Below are 17,968 nucleotides of genomic sequence, written 5' to 3' on the forward strand. Positions count from 1 at the left end.
AGTATTATCATGACACTGTCTTGATTATATAATGTGAAAATTATGCTAATAATTTGACCAGTGATTTCGCAAACTTCAGATTGCGAATTCCATGCAATCATATAATATATATATCAAATTTAGAGATAATTGCAGCAAAGGTCCCAAACCTTTCAAATACTAGTAGATTTTTTCCAAATCTTTGATTTGTTATATCCTTAACTCCTAACATTTTCAAACGTTGTAGATGAGACCCAGTGAATGAAAAATATCTAATTTACAGCTAGTTAACTAAAAAATTGAGTTTGACCATATTTTTAATATTTTTATGAAGAGCAAATTAGTAACTTTTTATATACCAAATTAAATAATTACATTAATTAAATAAAAATCGGGAAAAAAAATTGCATCTTCATCCTCCAACCCCCACCCCCACCCCCACCCTTCCCTAACCAAAACCACCATCATCATCGTTGCCACCATCATCTCTCCCTTCAACCTTCGCCCTCAAGTAACCCAACACCATGAATCATCATCTTCTTCAAGTACATATTTCTCAAATTGATTTTTTTCCCAAACCAGTTATGCAAAATGAATTCTCAAATTGAATCTGATATCCGTCCTTGAGTTACACGATTGCCCCCTCCCATCTTGCACCTGCAGCTTGGCCCGCACTTCTCAATTCAGTTACAACTCGTTCGAATCCAAAAATAAAGTCTTATAAAACAAATGATTGGGATATGCCCAAAACTTCTACAGCTCTTTCCTGATCTCTCTCTCTCCATTTCTCTTTGGTCAAAGCCAAATTTTCACAACCACCAAGCAAAATGCTTTCAAAACAACCATTTTTATCAAATCCAGGCCCTAAAATAAGCATAAGTTTGCTTCCAATCACAGTTTCAGCATTTTTTCTCTACAATTTTTAGTTTACTTACTATGGTACTCTTTGATTCATAAGTCACTTACCAGCAGATTGATTCTAGCACACCCTTAAACAATCTTCAAAGATTCAGTTACAGAGAGCTCAAGAATGCGACCCACAATTTCAATGATTCTAATTCCATTGGCTAAAGGGGTCTAGCACTATTTTTATGGACATTTTAAAGAAAATCACAAACGAATAATAGAAGATAATGATGGCTATGGCGATTGGGTTGGGTGGTGATGGCGGTTGTGTGGCGATTGCAGTGCCATGGCATTATGGGCGGTGGTAGGTGGCATGGCCGATTTTATAATATCTGGAGTGGGTGTTGGGAGAAGAGATAGAGTTCTTTTATTTTATTTTATTTTTTTATTTTTTAATTAAATTATTTAATTTAGCAAACAAAAGTTACTATTTTGCCTTTTATAAAAATATAAAAATATGGTAAAACTCAATATTTTAGTCAATTAACAGTAAATTAGATGTTTTTCATCTGTTGGGGCCTTACTTGCAACGTTTGAAAATATTATGAGTGATAGTTACAATGAATGAAAAGTTTGGGAAAAGTCTGCTAATATTTGAAAGGTTTGGGGCCTCAACTGCAATTATCTCTCAAATTTATTAGATACAAATAATGTTTAGACGGTCTACGTGGTGGGCAACGGTGCTCCATTTATCACCTTAATTAATTTTCAGAAATATAGAGAATTCAGTCTATATTTGAACTAAAGATCTTTAATGATCAATTGTCGATAAAGAGAGCAAATAATATATAAAAATTTATTGGATTGAAGAATCTTTTGATTTTTTATTGAATATCTATTTGAATTTTTAATTTTATAACATCGTTGATCCAATGATCATCCAATTGCGCATTTCAAAAAATTAAATTAAATTGAACTTATGGTTCAACATAAGAAATTAGTTAATTATTTAATTTCGAAAAATATTATTAAACATTATATAATCATATAAGAATCAATCAAGTAGACAAACTAATCAATGATAATATGTCCACGTTCATTTATGTGGGTGCGGGAACAGTATAATGTGAGGCAGACACGAAATCAATTAAAATATCACCGAACTGTTTATAAGGTTTTGGGTCATGGACTTTCAGTTTCACTTCAAATATAGTTAAAATTATCTCCATTGATTTTTATGTAGATATGAGGGAACATAAAATAATATGGATAGAAAATTAGTTAAAACGACACTCAAACATTAAAAAGGCATCATGTCGTTTTACTGTTGATTTTAAATTGGGTATGAAAAGTGAATGAAATGATGATTTATGTTTGGGAATTTGGTAAATTTTGATTTATATTGGACATTTCAGACATTTCAAATGAAGGATATTTAAGACTTTTAACACATGATAAAATACGGTATAGACTAATTGATCAAAAAGTATTGACCCTAGGCTATTTTATCAAACATTATTATTGATTAGGCTTTCTAAGCAAATTCCCCATTTTTTAACTGAGAAATTGAATGAAAAATGTTCCCTAAAATTCCATGACAGCCTTCAGTTTTATTGTAGGAGAAAACAAGAAATTTTGGAGGATTTAGATTGTAGTACCCTAGATTAGAATTCTAGGATTCAACAAAACAGACCCATCTTGTGTTTCTTTTTTTGTCACATCTTAGTTTTACTTTTCACTGGTTTCGATTCATGTTGTACTTACTGATTCCTTACGTTCGATAGAACATTGAAGATCTCAACAAAACATTGTTTTCGTGGCATTTGTTTTGTGCTAGAAATGGATCTGTGCCCTGTGGAATGTTATGACAATAATATTAACTGTTGAAGAGGAAGGAACAAATTTATAAATTCCATTTTCATTGATGAAAGGCACGTAAAAATAGAAAATGAAACAATTAGAGTCCTTTCTTCCTTCGTACCCTAGTTTCAAATTAAACACATAACTTAAAAATTCAAATCGTAATTTTTCATACAAATTTAAGAAAAGAAAGATATTCACTTTGTTAATTCATATACCATGCTCGTATCAAATCTTCGAAAAATCTACAAATAACTGGTATATTATCATCAATAATCCAAAATATAACTATTGTACTTTCTCTCACAAAAATAGATAAAACGAAACGTTTTTAATAATGTCATTCATAGTCAACAGACATACTTATATAGCAGCTTGTTATTTGAGACGTTAGTTTATTATTTGTGTTAATGGAATTAAAGGAAATTAATATCTTAAATAACAAGTCGTCACATAAAATAATTACTGCAATTATAATCAGTATTATTTTGAAGTTTTATGTTTAGTATCACACCCATGAAGGCAATCACCCATTTTGATCATCCACATATTCTTCCCTTGTATATCTTGCAGAGGCGACACTACAACCAGTTTGGCATTTGCTACTTGTGCAAATCTCGACTTGCACATAATCCCACTTGCCCATGTTTGACAACTATTATTTGAAAACTTTTTTTTAACGTATTCATTTTCAACCACATATTCACAAAATAAAATATTCTGCATGGAAGTTCAAGATTTTTTCCCCTATTTTTTAACTACACATTTTTCTAAAAAACACAAATCAAAAACATTTTTTTTCTCAAATAGTGGCCATCAAACATGGCTAAAAATACACCCTTTTATTACACATCTTTATATACAAAAAGAGAAAAAGCCAGACCCTCATTGGTGCAAAGAATTTAATGGTACATGCTTGCATGCAGTGGTATCAATTGACCTGGATCGGCATGGTACTGTTGCCGGTAATGCCGCTTGTGGGTCCGGCCCGGCTCGGGTAGTCTAGAGGGAAAAAAGAATAGTATCGAAAAATATACGTTGAATATTTTAGGTGCAATTTTCTAACCCATGTGCATCAGAAGGGTCTCAAGATTTGTAGAGAATTCATCTCTGAATAAAAAACTATAAACTGTAAAAAGAAATGAGATGATTTCTGAGAGAGGGCCTTTTATTTTTATTTTTTTTATGGAGCAAAGAAAAATGGCTGCTATATTTGTTACAGTGATGACTAAAAATGATGTGGCAGATTTATATCAACTTGAAAGAAATTTTAACGATGTTATTACTGGAAATTGAATCTAAATGCTCAGTAATTGCATTAAAGAAAGCTTCCAGAAAATTTTGCTTTGTGAATGCCTTAGTTCTGTCCTTGGATGGGACCATTTGCCCTTATTTATAAGGTGGGAGATTATGCTACTTGCCATCCAATGTCATTTCAGCTACAGTTCTGTCCCAAGAATGTGCGCCACCACCCTAATTCTAGGTTCCTTAATTGGTTGTTGAGATCGGCCAATATGGTTATCATGACGCCTAGGTCGCAACTACAGCATCAGGCAATGATGATCTGATACTAGGTAATCACCGTTTGCTTATAATTGGTTGAAGTTTAGTTGCTGACATCATAGTCGTCACGTAGTGTTTGGTCTTTAGTTGGAGACAATGTGACAGCGATTATGAATCATGATGTTTTCTCTAGTTATGCAGCCATTGTCCAACCTGATCTCAATAATTCGTTGTCCAATCTTGTGGTTTAGAGTAGGAACTTTTAGTCCAAGCTCTTTACTTAATGAAGTGTGAAGTCGGACTCCAACGTGACTTAACCCTAAACTGAAGGGTCACAGAACGTATATCAATCCCAAACGAAGAACATACCACCAATGCTCTAGATTTTTGCCACACATGATTTGGGCAAAGATAGCCATCTCCAATTTAAAGTCTCATCCCACATACAAACTGATGATAATTTAAACTATCTCAAATCAATGTATTGAATCAATTCAAAGAGAACAAGAGAGAAGAGAAGAAGTTGAATGAAGGGAGAAAACCACAATCTATTAAAGCAACAACTAACTAGGGGTTTTAATGAAATAAGACTTGTTTTTATACTACATGGAATCCTAAAATAATAGAAAACCTAACATAAGGAAATAAATAAATATATATTATCACCCCCCCTCAAACTCACGATGCTAAAGTAAGAAGCAACAAGAGTTTGTCACGCAAGAAGCAAAAACGATGAACTACATGACACTTAGTGAAAAAATTAGCAAGCTGCAATGATGAAGAAACAAAAGATAGGAAAATAATGTCAGTCTGCAGATGATGACGAACCAGATGACAGTCAATCTCAATATGCTTGGTGCCTTCATGAAACATAGAGTTGTGAGAGATCTGAATAGCACTAATATTATCACAATACATAGGAGTTGGGGAAGAATGAGGAACACTAATGTCTGCAAGTAACCATCGTAACCACACAATCTCAGTGGTAGTGGATGCCATAGCTCGATACTCTGCCTCTGTAGAGGAACGAAAAACAATAGTCTGCTTCTTACTTTTCCAAGAGATAAGAGAATTACCCAAAAATATACAAAAATCAATAGTAGACTTGCAATCAATGGGGTCGTTGGCCCAATCAGCATCAGAGTAGGCACGGAGCACTATGGCAGAGGTCGATGGGAACAAAAGACTTGGAAAGCATGTACCACAAAGATAACGCAAAATACGAACAACGGCTGCCCAATGAATTGTAGTATGAGTTGAGACAAACTGACTAACAATGTGAACAGTATAAGCAATGTCAGGACGTGTGATGGTAAGATAAACGAGACATCCAACAATAGTGCGATATAAAGTAGGATCAGTCAATGGTACACCATCAGATGAGAATATCGAGCGTTAGACTCAAGAGAAGTATCAACAGTTTTAGTATCAGTAAGGCGGGCACGCTCAATAACATCCATAGTATACTTGGACTAAGAGATAAGGTAACCTCTAGAAGAAGAAGCAACTTCAATCCCCAAAAAATGAGATAGTGGACCCAAGTCCTTCATTTCAAAACGACAAGCTAATTCTGATTTCAAACCTGCAATTCCATCAACATCATCACTAGTAATAATCATATCGTCAACATATAAGAATAATAGAATGTGACCAGCCGAAGTGCATCTAAAGAATAGAGCGAAGTTATGATGACTGGATGTAAAATCAAGAGATGTAATAACGGTGGAAAATTTCTCAAACCAAGCACGAGGTGCTTGTTTAAGGCCATAAAGTGCCTTATTGAGCTTGCAAACAAATCCAGGAGAGTGAGAGAGACCAGGAGGAGGGACTATGTAAACCTCCTCTTGAAGATTTCCATTTAAAAAGGCATTTTTGACGTCCAATTGAGAAAGACTCCACTAACGAATAGATGCAACTGCAATAAGTGTACAAACAGTGGTCATTTTGACAACAGGAGCAAAAGTCTCCTCATAATCCAAACCATACTGTTGATTAAAATCTTTCGCAACCAATATAGCCTTATAGCGCTCAACTGAACTGTCAGATTTAGTTTTAATCTTAAAAACCGAACGACAACCAATAGCATGTTTACTTGAAGGCAGTGCAACCAAATCCCAAGTGTCTGTCTTATGCAGAGCAAAGAGTTCATAAGTCATAGCATGCTGCCAAAGAGGATCTGAAATAGCTTCTTTATAGGAAGATAGTTCAGAAAACTTATGAATGGAGGTTAGAAAGCAGCAAAAGGACTCAGAATAAACAATATTAGGTAACTGAGTGGACTTACATATACGTTGAGAATATCGAGGAAGAGATGAAGGAGGAGAGCTATCATGACCTGGAGCATGTGTACTTTCAGGATACGAAGAATCAACAGAGCATGGGGTATGGGAAGCTGGATTGTTTATATCATTAGAGAATGGATCAATATGAACGAGGTTGGTTCTAGTCACGTCATGAGTATTATGAGGAATAGAGAAGAATGGAATGTGCTCAAGAAACACAACATAACGAGAAATATATAATTCATTAGTTATAGGATCAAAACAGTGATAACCCTTGCCTATAACCCAGGAAAACACAGATAGCAGAGCGAGATGTCAACTTACTACGTTCGACTTGAGGACGAAAAACAAAAAAGTACAACCAAACACTCTCAATGCGGAGTAATCTGGACGATGCCTATATAATGTTTCAAAGGGATAAACCTGAATTGTGAAAAGATGGAATCTTATTAATTAAAGAAACAGTAGTAAGAGCTGTTTCTCCCCAAAATTCATTGGGAACTTTGGCTGACAAAAGAAGTGAACGAGCAGTTTCTACAATATGCCTATGTTTTCGTTCAGCAACATCATTTTGTTGTGGAGTATTAGTACACGAGGTTTGACGAATTGTGTCGTCAAGAGCAAGCAATTCAGAGAAATTGGTTGAAATGTACTCTCCACCCAAGTCACATCTAAAGCATTTAAATACTGTGGAATGTTGAGTTTTAATAAATGCTCTAAAAGATTGATAAATGGACAGAAAGTCATATCGTCGTTTCATAAGATAAACCTAAAAATAACAACTATAATCATCAATAAAATACACATAATATCGAGACCCTCCTTTTGTAGCAATAGGAGCAGGTCCCCACACGTCAAAATGAATAAGATCAAATGGTGCGATAAAATGAGAAATACTTTGAGGAAAAGATAAAGCAGAAAATTTTGCTAATTTGCAACCACTACAATCAGAAATATCATGAGTTTGTATATTTTTCAATTGATCCTTAAAAACTAAAATTTTTAAACAACTAGCAAAAACATGTCCATTGCGAAAATGCCACAAATAAAAACTAGAAGACAAAGAATTCAAAGAAAAAGATAACAAATCAACACCAGGAGCTACAACATGTGGTTCTTTTAGATTATCCAGAACATATAACTATCCTTGTCTACAGCCTATCCCAATCAGTTTCTGAGATTGAGGATCCTGCAGATGACAAGCAGTAGAAGAAAACTGAACTAAGTATTCAGAATCACACAATTGGTCAATAGAGATAAGATTAAAAGTAAGAGTTGGAACACAATAGACATGTGAAAGTGATAAATTATGTATATTAATAGAACTAACACTTGCTAAAGGTAATGGCGTACCATTAGAAGTTATAACAGACATGGGCGAGTTAGAAGGACGCAAGTTATTAAAGAATTTTGAGTTAGGCGGCATGTGTTTAGAAGCACCTGAGTCAAAGATCCATGAGGAAGAGATATCTGAGTGACTCTGTGATGACAAACCTACATGAGTGGAGGCTGACATAGCATGTGGCTGTGTGGCTAAGAACTTTTGAAACTGCTCTGCTAAGTCTGTCAACTTGGGATTGGAGGAAGGTGGTGCTCCAAGTATAGATGAATCACTAGGTGGTATGGTGGCAACTATGTTAGCATTTGGACAATAAGATCGCTGCTTTGATTGAGGTTGCTATTTCTTCAATAGCTTAGGACATTTAGACTTCCAATATCTTTTTTGTTTACAAAAGTTACACTCGTCATTGGCAGCTCGCATATAACTTTTATTCTGATTCTGTGTGGACAGTCAAGAGGATACAGCCAACACTGAGGTGCTAGATAGAAGAAGAGAAGCTTCTCCCGCAAGAGATTTCAAACGTATTTCCTCAGCTACAAGTTCACTAACAACCGAATCAATCGAAGGAAGTGAGTGTGATGCAAGATAGAGCCTCTAAGTCTTGAAAATCATTGTGAAGTGCCATAAAAAACTTAACTAATCGCTGCTCCTCTCTAAAAGCAATATATTCCTCACATGCTTTCAGTCTTACTGATTCCGTAAGAGCCAAGTCATCCCAAATTGAATTCATAGCAGCGTAAAACTAAAGTATGCTCATAGCTTTTTGATGTAAAGCTCGTATATCAATTTTCATCTGATACCGCTTTGCAAAGTTAGACTTAGTATATAACGTTTGAAAGTGCTCCCAAACTTCCTTCGCCGTTTTAAACTTCGCCGACTGTGTACCAATAGATTGCTTAACAGAATTATGAATCCAAGTGAGAATTTTCGCGTTGTTTGACTCCCAATTATCTAACTCCGTGACATAATTTTGAGCAACGTTCTCGGGTTTCACAATAGTTCCACTGAGATAACCCTACAATCTTTTTCCCTTTAGAAAATTTCTCATCACTATGCTCCAATATGAGTAATTTTTACCATTTAATCTAACACTAATGGATTGAATTAAGTCATCTCTTTTAGGTGCCATCATAAAGTCAATAAATGATCAACTACGAATCAACGAAATCACCCAATTTTTAAAGAAAACAATGATAACTAACGTACCACCACAAACCACAATTAAAATATACTGCATTGTATACATATAATGATATTAACACCACTAGAAGATCAGAAATTTATCAAGGAACAAACTGCCTTTTGGAATCACCTAAAAAAAACCTACCACGCGCACTCATGCGCCCTCAACGTCACTATGCGTGTCATCCACTCCCCTCCGCCACGCACCGCCGTTATCCTACACGCGCCTGATCAGAATCTGCGTCTCAATCTGCTGAACAAGGATCTGGCCTCACTTTTCTCAATTGATCAGTGGTTTGGTCGGAATTGTGATTTTTAGTTCCGATCGATTAGGTTTTTGGCACAAATTTTGTTTGTCTGATTTCTGCCTCAAATTCTAGCACGTCCCAATAAAGAATTTAACAGATTTCACTCTATTATCTGCTCTGATACCATGATAATAATATAAATGATCTCAAATCAATGTATTGAATCAATTCAAAGAGAACAAGAGAGAAGAAAAGAAGTTGAATGAAGGGAGAAAACCACAATCTATTAAAGCAACTACTAACTAGGGTTTTACAATGAATTAAGACTTGTTTTTATTCTACAAGGAATCCTAAAATAAGGAAATAAATAAATATATAAATATATATTATCACAAACATCCTTTGGAAAATTGTGGTTTATTCACGGCGCCATATTCTAAAATGTTCCAATTTGCTAGCTTAAGCCGCATGCATTCTCAAGTCACATCTGCTTGATCGAAGTGTCTTGGAATAATTTTTAGTTCAATGGTACACTCCTCGATTACATTGTGAATGAAATGAAATTGCGCAACCATGTGAAACTGGATTCTTACTCGTATGTTGGATTTGTTATGCATAAAGAGATTATTATTTTTGACTCGAGATATCAATTACTTAATACACTGAGTTTTTTAATTCATAACTACATGGAAAATTTACAAAATAATCATTATATAGAATGTATTTATACTTTTCATACTACGGCTCTATTTGACCCACATTATTTCCAAAAATATACTCTTAAACAGTGATTAGATATTATTTTAACCACATATTATTTAATAAAATAATATTATATGAAAAATCAAAAAAATTTCTTATTTTTTAACCGTACATTTCTTATCAATATACTGTTCAAAAATGCGTTCTTATGAAAATAATGTGACTCATACAAGAGCTACATTTAACTGTAGAGCAACAAAAAGCAATTTTTACTAAAATATTTCAAATTTAAAAATAATAAGATAAATTAAAATATTCATAATTGAAAATAACATATTACAGTCTTTTTAATATAAGAGCATTTTCAAGGGGTTCTCTATTTTTAAAAAGTATGTTTAATAATTTAGAGAGCATCTGTAAATTTAGAGAGCCAAAAATTTTAAGTACTCCAAGAGGCTTTTTAGTTTTATACTTACTTTTACTACTCCCAAAAAGTGTTTATTACTATTTTTTTCTATCTTTTGTTTTCACTAACTTCTCTTCAAATTATTATACTATTTTGCTACATTGAAAATCGAAATAGTTTGAGTGTATTTAATTTTGGAGAGTCAAACTCACTCTTTATTTTAAAATGTTAATTTAAAAAGTCTTTTGAAACAAAATTTGAAGGATTGACTCTTTAAAATAGAAAATATCTTATGTTTGAAGAGTTTTTTTGGGGATACTCTAATTATATGTAACAATTTATGTACCAAATTATTTTACCCTCCAAAGTTCAAGCACTATTTCATCTAAAAAATTATTGTTTTCCTTTCTCACTCATCTATCCTTTCTTGAATTAGTAGAGACCTCTCTCAGCGTCATTTATATAATTTTTTTTTCCATATCACTTTTTAAACAATTATAGATATTTTTCCTTCTATAAAGCTTTCAGTAATAAAAGAAAAAATTTAATTGCAATAGGTACCATGGTACCAACAAAATTATGAATGCATTCTTAACAATTTTTTAAGTTACAAAATTACCATAAATAAGAAATTAATTTTTAACTACAAAATACAAATAATATCAAAAATGATTTTAATTGATCGCTTTTAATTTTCATTCCTTGAATTTTTTTTGTTAATTAGAACCCCTGATATGCGTAGATCAAGGGCGAACACTCATCATTACGGCATGGACTATCTAATCCTACAAAATATTACATAATGTAATAGATATGATGTAATTTCTTATACAATTAGCTCTTTATATGGCAAATTAATAAATTTTTTGCGAAGTGAATTTTTTGTAACAGTTACAAAAATGTAGTATGTAAAATGTAAATAAGTAAAATATGTATTTTGTAAATTTCCTTAACTAATAAACGTTTCTAAATAACAAAAGTGAGCATATTAGAAGTTTAAATATACAAAATAAAAAATTTAAACATTACAGTTTAGTTTTTTTTATATATTTTTTGAAATGTTTTAAATAACTTTGTAAACATTTATTTACCGGTTTGTTCATTAACTCACTGATTCAACTAGTGATTTGATGATTCATTATCTTGACGGGTCAACGTCCAAATAAAATCGGGTATCTATGATTAGATTACGTTGTTCACATTATATATTTATCATTTTCAATTCGCATCGAGAGGTTTATTAGACTAATCGGATATCTCTATGCCATATTGCAAGTGGTAAGCTGACTTTGACTTCGCCATTGTGCCAACTTTTCGATGTTTCTGAAATTTTAGCACTAAGTGCTGGGTACACGCTTCAACTACCCCATTATCATTCCAGGAAGAAAAGCCGGGTCAACTCGTCTCTCTTAAATAATGTCACTATCCAAACCGAAAGACAATTTGTAAAGTAAAATGGGACTGTCCCAAAATGACAAGGACCTGTAGCTCAATTATGCTATAGAGACAGGCTAAAAAACAGGGTAAAAAATTGGGTGGTCACATGTCGAAATATGATTTTACACTTCGAAATTTAAAAAAATAAATAAAATCAATCAATTTTTGCCAAATCAGTCTTTCCTCTGATTCCCTGTAGCTAGTTGGATGATTTCTAGTGAATTAAATATTCTTATAAATCGAGGAAAACAAAGGGATTGATGATGGATTATGTTTATATAATTGACATTCTTCAATTAGATTAAACATATGCTAAAGAATATAGTAATGGATTTGGATTGTTATTTAGCAAAATATCTATAAAATAATAATATTGAGATTGAGAAAAAATATTGTTTTGGAAAGGTTTTTAATTTATTGATAAATAATTTTTCTTATTAGTTTATCAATATATTACATGAAGTCATTTTTAGTCAACACTACAAAAATGTTATGGATACTAAGTACATTTTAAATTATCCTAGTGAAAATGAAACAATCATGAATAACATACTGTCGAAGTAATTATTAATGTGTACCGAGTACATATACAAAGAACGATCATGATTTTGATTATAGCTATAAAATTAAAGAATTATTAAGTCTTTCATACTTTGTAAAATTAAATAAGTACTTTGACGTATCGGAGAAAATATTCCACGAGGTATGTGCATTGGAAAAATATTAAGGATGTGATTGAGTTGGGTTTGTGTACAAAGAAAAATCAAGCAACTTTAGATGAGAGCCTATTAAAAAAATTGAAGTTATCAAGTAAATTTTTTCTTAATATGCATTATAGATATTTTATTATTCAAGTAATTCTTATTTTATACTAAATAATTATTATTATTCACATCCTATTATTTAATAGGATGTGATTGAGTTGGGTTTGTGTACAAAGAAAAACCAAGCAACTTTAGATGAGCCTATTAAAAAAATTGAAGTTGTCAAGTAAATTTTTTCTTAATATGCATTATAAATATTTTATTATTCAAGTAATTATTATTTTATACTAAATAAAATTTAAAATCTTATGAATTTTGTAAGATTATAAATTTCGTGCACTGTTTGAGTCAGGATTCAAAATTTTAAATACAACCAAAATTATTAATTCATGAAGCACTCATTATCGAGATTTTGAGGACATCCGAGAAACTCCCTACGTACAAGGTGTTTTTTTAAGAGAGTTAATAATTAAAAATAAATTTCAAAATACTCTCCCTTTTCAAATAGAGTGAGCCAAATTTGAAGAGTCAAACACACTTATATTCTTACTTATAATAAATTACACATTCCAATACTCTATCCATTGAATTATTCAGATCATGTTTGAATTAATTAGTCATTTACATAAAAAATAAAAAATATGTTAATAAAGAGAAATCAATAAATATTTTTTAAAATAATTAAATGAAAATAGAAAATATTGTTAAAATATTTAAAAAATTTAGACCCTAAATTTACAGAAGATAATTCTTGTAAATAATCTCATGAAAATGCTCTTAGTTGCATAAGGAGAAATGATCTATTAAGTATCGATATTTAATTTATGTTATATGTTGGTAATCCATTTGTGAATAAAAAATTAATTAAAATCTTTAAAATCATTATTAAGTTTTCAACTAATAACTTAATGTGTCGAGTCAACTTTATTTAACGTAAACTAAACAAGTTGCTAGTGGATTATTTATCACAATATACATCTATAAATACAAATTTGTCTCTTACTGTCTGCAAATTAAAGTCAACCGCCGTCTCATTCTGTGCAGAAACATGCTTGCATTAAACGTATATTCATACCTTAGTGCATAATTAGCTGTAACCATGCAGACATAAATATTTGTAAATTAAAGATTAGTCAAAATGGTTCTTCTTTCTTTACTTTCTATTTTATTTTATTTTTTTAACCAATTAGGTTAGGTGAGAAGGGGGGGATGTCTAAATAAAATTAAATTTGTGGGTAAATTTTTGGTTCAATCGATGGATCATATTGGGTAAATAAGTAAAATAAAATATTTATTATTAAGAAAAAGAAGCATAAATATAATTATAAGTTCAAATTTGTGTGTGTTTGTGTTTCTTTACAATCTCCTTTAAAATCTTTAAATAAGGAGATTATAATAAGTAATGTGTCACACGAAATGTGTATATAATAAGTGGATAATAATTTTAAATGTGTTAAAAAATTTAAATTTGACTGCAAAATTATAAGTAACCTTGAAATCTCCTTTTAAAATTCATTTCGTAATTTAAATATTTATTAATGCTCAAATTTTCTCTTTTCTAAAAATTAAATCAAATATCATTATAAGTGTTTCATATTTTATTAGTATTTATATAGCTGCATTTGCATGATAACAGTCTTCTATTTCATTTTTTCATATTTTTTAAATTTTTATTAAAAAAAATTCTAAGATATTTGTGGATAATTTAAATTTTAGGTAGATACATTTCAAACAACTATTGCAACATAGTGAAAATTACAATAAAATTTTATTGTAATTTTATTAGCGTAATAAGAAGATTTATTATGCATTTTTATTTTTTGCATTTTGTGAAAATTTTTGTTTATGGTAATTGACAAATATTCTTCCACACACGCATCATGCCAACAACATAGAAAAATAATAATAATTTTAGTATAAATAAACTCCATGAGCAAAAAAAAAAAAAAGACTCTGCAAAGTGTGGAGAGATGACAAACTATCTCTCCGCACAGTGTGAAGAGAAAAACAAAAACTCTCGAAATTTTATCTGCAAGTTCCAAGAGACATTTTCTCAAACAATTTTTGAGCAATGCATTGAACACTTTAATTCATGGCCTACAACTCGAAAGTATAATTTCATTGAAAATTGTATCGCTTCTAATGTCCAAGAGCTGTTATCAAGCAAGTGTAAAATATTGAATTTGTGTGGTACCTTAGAGCCTCCATTTTTGAAAGCAATGCCATGGTACTATCAATATCCTCTTCTTTGCACAACGCACATATTGTTTCATTGTATGAATCACGAGAAAGCTCCTTTCCAATATCGTAAATATGATTTGCGTGCTCAGAAATTGAGCTGTGACTGAAATTTAAAGAAGACATAATTGATTTTGAACCATGTTTTTCGACTCTGTTTCGTTGCATATACGAAAAATTTACAATCTTGAAATTTGACTTGTAATTATGGAATTTGAAAACAACTCTCCGTACTGTACAGAGAGTTTTTTCTCTCTGTACTGTGAGGAGAGCTGGTTTGTCATCTATTCGCATTTTGTAGAGAGTTTTTTTTTACTCCGCACTGTGCAAAGAGTTTGCCAACTCTCCACACATGGTTCAACTCTCTTCACACTGTGCGGAAATATTTTTTTCTCTCCGCACTTTTTTTTTTACTTCGCGCATGGTTCAACTCTCTACGCACTGTGCGAAGAGTTTTTTTCTCTCCGCACAGCACAGAGAGTTTTGCCATGATGCAGACTAACTCTCCGCACCGTGCGAAGAGATTAAATCTCTTTGCACGGTGCGGAGAGTTGGTCCGCATCATGACAAAACTCTTCGCACAGTGCGAAGAGATTAAATCTCTTCGCACAGTGCGAAGAGTTTTTTTTTTTGGCTCTCCGTACTGTATGAAGAGTTTGTTTGTTATCTCTCCGTACTGTGCGAAAAGATTTTTTTTACTCCGCACATGGTTCAACTCTCTTCGCACTGTGCAGAAAGGTTTTTTCTCTCTCTCCGCACCTTTTTTTTTTTTACTCCGCACTTGGTTCAACTCTCTCCGCACTGTGCGGAGAGTTTTTTTTTTTCAATTTTACAATATTGAATTGCACAAAATTTAAAAATATAATCTTCATATTCAATTCAATCATTTCAACACTATCAAAGAATACAAGCAAAATAATTTGTATATTTCTTATTCAAGTATGAAATATGCAAGCATATTTTTTCTAGATTACTGCTATGAAATTGTAAAAATAATTTACAATTATTTTTTTATATCATGGAAATATTTTTAGATATTGCTTCAAAAACTTTCCAAAAAAACTAAAATTCATATACTAATAAAAATACGATAAATACAAAATTCGTGCAACGCACGTGATAAGGACTAATCTATAATATATTATATCATATCAAATAAAAATAAGTTTTTCTACGATTCTAACTCTACTATAATTTAATTATTTTCAATTATACCTTACTTTTTATTTTTCAATATGCATTTAATTTATGTAACTATTTACGTACTATCAATGTACATATACATTTGACATATTCATTTCATCGATATGCTTTCATTAATGTGTGAATTTTCTGTTATTGATTCTCAATGAATTATGAGTAATGCTATTTGCAGTCGCTCTATATCGTAGTGGTCATATGTGACATACACGTAGTGACTAGTGATTTGATCTATTAATGTGGTAGTTTTTTATAACTTCATGCATCAAATCACTAATCGTTATATGTATGTCATGTCGAGCGATTGCTGTAGTAAACAATTGCAAATAACATTATTTTTTTATATATTTCAATGTTATTAATTCTAATTATAAGTTAATCAGAATTTCACATTCAAAAATGCATTTTATTATTCACGTTCATGTATGCTAATTAAAATCTAACTTTAGTTAATTGAAATTAAATATTACATTAAGCCCTTGATTGTGCTTCTTTGTGAATTTTTAGTATTTTTTCGACTGTTATACAATGTCAAAAGGAAGCAGTCATAATTGTTAAATCAAGGAAGCAGCCGCAATTGTTGAACAAAATGAAGTTGTCGTAATTTTTTATATTTGAATTACGGAAATGCCCTCTTTAGCTTTTCTTCAATTTTTTTTTTGATGGGGGCATTTTCAGTCATTCATTTTGTAAAAAATTATGAAAGTTGCATTTTTTTCAACAATTGCAGCTGAATCCTTGATTCAACAATTGCGATTGCTTCCTTGTTGCAATTTATAAAGGTCGAAAATAAGCTAAAAATTCACAAAGAAGCGCGACTAGACAGGAGCTAAGTGAGAATATTTTTAAACAATTTTAGACCTACTATAATTCAATTATTTCGATAATACCTTATTTTTCATTTTTCAATATGTATTTAATTTACTTAACCATTTAGTTATAATTGTACATGTACATTTGATAAATTCATTTCACCTGTGTATTTTCCTTTATGTACGAATTATTGACTGAAAATTAATTAATATTCATTTCATTTATACATTTCAGTGTTATTAATTCTCTTTTAAGTTAATTGAAATTTCACATTCAAGAATGCATTTCATTATTCACATGCATGTATACTAATTAACGTTCAATTTTACATAATTGGAAATTAAATAAATGATTTAACATTCATTGTCACGTATATATTTACTGATATTTTCAAATATTACTTTTACAACACTTATAAATCATTTCATAATAACGTATAGTGCACATTCAACATTGATTAATAGAGAACAAAAGATGACAGTTTGAATATGTAAAAGTTTTGTCCGCGCAAGAAAAAAATGAATAGAAATATTAGTTTTTTGGGAAATGAGCTATATGGTTAGCTCATGAGGACATCTCCAACCCTCACACTAAAACACCATATTTCATCATTTTGCACAAAATATTTGGTGCAAACACTTTTCAACTCTTACCCTCACACTAAAACACCATATTTAGGTTCCGTTTGGTAGCTATTTTTTTTCAAAATGCATTTTTCTCTCTCTTCTTTTCAATCACATTCTTTATTAAAATAATATTACACGTAAATCAAAATCTTTTTCTTATTTTTCAACCATACATTTCACATCAATTTACTATTCTAAAATACATTTTTACATAAAAATGACTATCAAACACCCCCTTAATCATTTTACAGCAAAAAATTGGTGCAAACACTCTTCAATCCAACACTTATGCACATTTGTACTAAATTTTGATCACGTAATCAATAATTAAATAAGGATGGATATATTCATTTAAAGAATTGAATGACAACACTAGTTTGACTTAGTTGCGATATTCGTATTAATTGTAATAAAAATTTTAAATTAATTAATATTTTCGTTAAATAAACGTAAATATCAAATGTTATAATTTATGTAATAATAAAATAAATGAATAAATATTTTTGAGATAAATAAATTGCTAATATTTTTAAAAAAAAA

Source organism: Olea europaea, chromosome 5, assembly GCF_002742605.1.
Source record: "Olea europaea var. sylvestris chromosome 5, O_europaea_v1, whole genome shotgun sequence".
Classification (NCBI taxonomy): domain Eukaryota; kingdom Viridiplantae; phylum Streptophyta; class Magnoliopsida; order Lamiales; family Oleaceae; genus Olea; species Olea europaea.